A 4978-nucleotide genomic window follows, 5' to 3' on the forward strand; every position below is an offset into this window, starting at 1 on the left:
CTTTCCCATGACTTCATAACTTTTCTCTTTGGAAGCATTTAGTGCTTGAAACAAGCACTTAGCAGCTGGAAGAGCAAGAGTTCCCACAACTTGGCAGGAAGCTGTTAATGCTGGGTTTGGGCCTTTCTGTTGTAAAGAAGCATGTTGCATTTGCAACAGGACTTATAAATGTGTTCTAAATAGTGAATATTTATGCATACTCCTATAATTTATAAATGTGTAAATAAATACTGCATATACTTAACAAGCTTGTGATAACTGTATGTTTAATAAAGCTTTCTACACGCAAACCAAGATAAGAATTATCTGGCAGAAAACTTCAGTGTTGTTAAGGAATGGCAGATCAAGACAATATGTTCCCAAGATAAGCTGAAAGTACTGTGGCCCATTTTAAAAGAGCACTCTCAAGACCAGTGGCCAATTGCTTGGGAAAAAGTTAAGTCTAAATCTGTAGAACTTAAATCTGATGGAAAGTGGTGTCTTTAAATAAAACACTTATGCGTGGTTTTCTTGTTATTTGAAACACCCAGTTCTGTTTACATATTTTCCAGTACAGTCATTAGATAGTGTGGATGAAAAGTCTTGTAACCAAAAGTCAGGCGGTGTCTTCCCAGATGAGTCCTCAGACTGCAGAATCACAATCCTCTTTCTCTCCAACGTTAATGGTATGCTACACACTTCAGCAAAAAGTCTGAAGATTAACTAATATTTCACTCCAGAGATACCCTAATTATCACCTAGGGGCTTCAATCCAGTAGGTTCTGGAGTCTGTTTGTTTTCTAATTTTTGAACAAGTGCTTTAAGGGGGAAAGAGCCCACTATGGCCTCAGCTAACAGATACGATTTAAAAGAACCTAGAAAAACATTCATGCACATGCTGATCTTTTAGTATACGATAAACATGTCCTGTTCAGGAATATTTTTGCCTAGATTATTGCCTTTTTAAAAAATTCCTAAATACAATTCTCACTTAAGTGTAAGCAGGAAAGAGGCAGCAGGAGGTTAGGATGGAACAAAAAGGAGTCTTCACTCAGCACTGTTAGGTTGTAGACATCCTCAACCCAGGAAGTTGCAGAAGCTGAAAGTTTTGCATTCAAGCTTTTTTAGGCATTTCTTTTGTCCAGTTATGCATAGATCCTGGGCCAGATGGTTTCAGCAAAATAGCTATTTTATATAGTAAAATGCACTGTAATTCAGCTGAAGGCCCAGTCTAAGAGCATGTAAATGTGAGGACACTCAGCACAGTTATAGTAACTAAAGTTATAAATTTGAAATTATTTCATTTATCACAAGTTAAATAGTGCTAATCTTTCTGAGCAAGTCTGCAGAAGGGCTTCATCTGGTTGCAGCAGTTCAGATCAGTTTTCTTAAGTGTAACTATGTAGACAAGACCAAAAATAACTAAAAAAATTCCAGTTCAGGGCAAAATAATGACGAAGCTATTCAGAAACTAGAAAGAGAGCAGATGTACAAATAGTGTTGTGACAGTGACAAAATGAAGCAGTATTTTTGAACCATTGCATGTTCACTTATTAGTGGAAGTGGAAAGAAAAATCTAAAAAGACTTGTCATTGCTTTAGCTTGCCATTTTTAACGTGATAATTGCACAGTAATTTATCACTGTCTCACAATTAAAAGTAAATCAAAGTGAATTTATACTCTGAACACAAATGTGTCAGAATTTTACATCTAGCAATACCTTTTTCATTAGATGGAAGCAGATGTTGACAGCAAGCTCAGTAACGGAAACCTATCTAAGATAAAAGCACTAAAAGAGCACAAAAAATGTGAGCTTGCTATCACCAAATATAATATTTCTATGAATTTATCATTTTATGACACTTCTTTCTTGTATTGTATCACAACACTTTGAGTTTGATTAGTCAGGGAACAAAATGCCTACTTACAACTCCTTATCCCAACCACACTTTTTTGAGGCTTCCAGATACATCTCAGACTGGTGTTTATTACTTTATTGTCAACTTGCATGATTTACTTACATATCTATGTTACCATATCCCTTAGAATCCTAGAGGGCACTGCCCAAGTGAAAAAGTAGTCCCAAAAAAAGTGCAAAAATTTAGAAAGGAAGGAAAACACTATTAGAAAACAGTGTGTATGTTCTTTAACGGCCTATGTATTAGACCATCCCAGGCTAACATCCCAGACAAGAAGATTTCTATACTAACAGTATTTTCCTTTGTAGTTCATTTATAGACTATACATAGGCCTGACATGAATTATGCTTAGAAATACTAAAATCAAATAACACTTCTGACTCTAAACTAAGCTATGGATGCAATAGTTCACTCAAGATGGTGCGTACAGCTACACAACTAGTCTGCTTTTATTCTTTGTTGTGTTTGTACACAAGTCTGGTGAAGAACATAACACATTTTAATATATGTATATATTTTTTTTGCATTACTAAGTATACCTATGCATATATGTATTTAAAGGTGATTCAGAACATTTTTCTAGTCTTGTCTTTTTTTTTTTTTTATCATCAGTATGACCTCAGCAAAGGAATGTCTTTGGTTTCAGTGCTTAACAGTGCGTCAGTTGTTACAGGTAGACTGAATGACTAAAATAAAAATGTCAGATGATATTTGTCGTTAATCTTTTACTAGAAGGAAAGAAACTGAGCATAATAGGAAACCCAAACAGTTCAATCATGCAATATTTTAAGGTAATAAAATAGATTCAGAATTTCTCGTCTGCAATCTCCCTCAGACCACTCTTTCATATTAAGTATTTGTAGTTTCTATGCTATTATTATTAGAATATTAAGGTATTTACTAGATGCATCATGTCTTTGAACATTAGTCAGCATAAGCATTAATCATGTAGTATACCTTCCCGTTATAAAGGTTGTAGGAGGCAGATGTTATCCTCTTTACCCTCCCCCAAAGATAAGAATCTCTGTGCAGAGAACGCTTAGGAACAGAAGTACTATGCATTTGCAACTGTAAGTATAGTCAACATGTATCATTAGCATCTAAAAATGCTGCATTGCAAGGTAGCATGAATGGCAGCTTGCAGGAGACATTCAGGTCTGAGCCCTCTTCATACTGCCTTGGTACTACTTCCTGGTGAGATGTATGTTCCGAGTCCCACATCCTTATTCAGCTCACCTCTTCCCCCACTCCTGCCCCACCTTCCCCAGACCTGCTGTAGATGCATTATTCAGCTGTATAATGAAAAAAAATAGGCCCAGTTATCTCAAGCTGTGCGTCAGTAATTGTTCTGCACAATGCCATTTCCTTTTCTTAGGAAGGGGGTATGAAAATAAATCCATTGCTATTTTTGCAGTAATCCTGGGTTATGTCAGTAAGCATCACAAAAGTGGCCATGAAGAAATTAATTCTGTGTTCAGTGCTGATCTGCTACGTAATAAAAAAAGCTAGAAACTTCACACTGACTGTTGACAATGCAGAAGAAAAGCAATAGCTGCACTTTCAGTGAGCCTCAGTTCCCCTACATAGTGAAGGATGCAGAGGGTCTAGTTGGGGTGGGGGAAAGGGGAAAAATCGTAAGGTGGGGTATGGAAACTGGGCTGAGAACAGTAGGAGGGTATGGAGTAACATGGTGGAGGGAGACAGGATTGGGGTCTGCAGATGTATTATATACAGTGCCAGAGAATAAATAGCACAGATTAGGAGGGATCTAATGTGGGACACAAGCATCTTGCCATATGCATGAGCAGCTCAATGTGATTCTGAAAGCTGCTGCTGCAGTCTCCCAATCAAACTGAGCCTGGAGCTTCTTTTCAAAGTATAAAAGAGTTTTTGATAACTTGTAAGTGCATAGCATGGACTTAGGAGCTGTTCTGAACCAATGCATCTAAAGGCTGCATGCAATACCATAGTGCAAGAGATTATAAAGGGTAATAACAATCCCTTCCCATGGGTGAGAATTAGCCTATGTACTGAATAAATCGGGGGACTTTTGGGGACAAAACCTGTAAAATCTCATAGCTAAAAACTATATTAAAAATCTGCACCTGTTAAAGTTACCTTAACTCCATTATTTCTAGACACTTGAATGTCTAATTTGCCATTCTTAATTACTGTTTCCTATATGGCATTCATAAAAATTCACTGTGTTATTAGCTATAACAAGCCAAACACAGTAATATATTTTAGTTTTCTTTTAGTCATATAAAGGCAAATACATTGCAAAATGTCTGTCTATGGGATAGATAAAATGCAAAGTTTAAATACCAATGCTTTTTCATATTTTTATGAAAAGGGGGGGGGGGGCAGGGGGAGTGGAGTATGAAGCAAGAAAGAGAATTTCTTTTTTTCTGCAAAGGAAAAATAAAATCAAGCATTTTCCTTACACAAGGTAACACAATCACTCCCTAAATTCTTAAAAGTGGAAAGTTAGCATCCTGAACCAAAAAAAAAAAAAAAAAAAGAAAAAGAAAAGAAATGTTTGTCTACATCTATAAATGAAAAAGAGGAAAGAAGAGTGAAATGAGATGTGACTGCTTCTGAGCACAGGGATTTTTAGGCAATACATTAATTTTCTATAGTTGTCAGAGAAGGAAATGTTCCAGAAATATGGGAGTTGAAAAATTATCCATCATCTCTCTTGGTGAAACAAGACCTAGCTAGAGGATGAGATTCAATGAAGTCACATTTTGACAGTGTGGGCAAGGTCATATTGCTTTGCAGTTTCAATAGCCAAGCTGGGCAGCTTCTCTTCCCTTTTCCCCAACATCTTAAGCACTTACTGAATTTGTTTAAACTTCTCACTATGACTGACTGATGTTAGTATAGCGATGACATTTAGAAGCACCCACTGAACTCTATTGATTTACATCATGTTTCCTTTTTTCTCCAGGGCAATATATAGTCATATGTAACTGAAACAGGACTAGCCAAAATCTTCTCATAGGTTTGTGGGTTTTGCTGGTGGAAGATTCTCATGAAATAAAAATGTTCATGAGAAATTAAAATTCTAACAACTTTCC

Source organism: Egretta garzetta, unplaced genomic scaffold (genome assembly GCF_000687185.1).
Source record: "Egretta garzetta isolate BGI_Z169 unplaced genomic scaffold, ASM68718v1 scaffold30, whole genome shotgun sequence".
NCBI classification, from domain to species: Eukaryota; Metazoa; Chordata; class Aves; order Pelecaniformes; family Ardeidae; genus Egretta; species Egretta garzetta.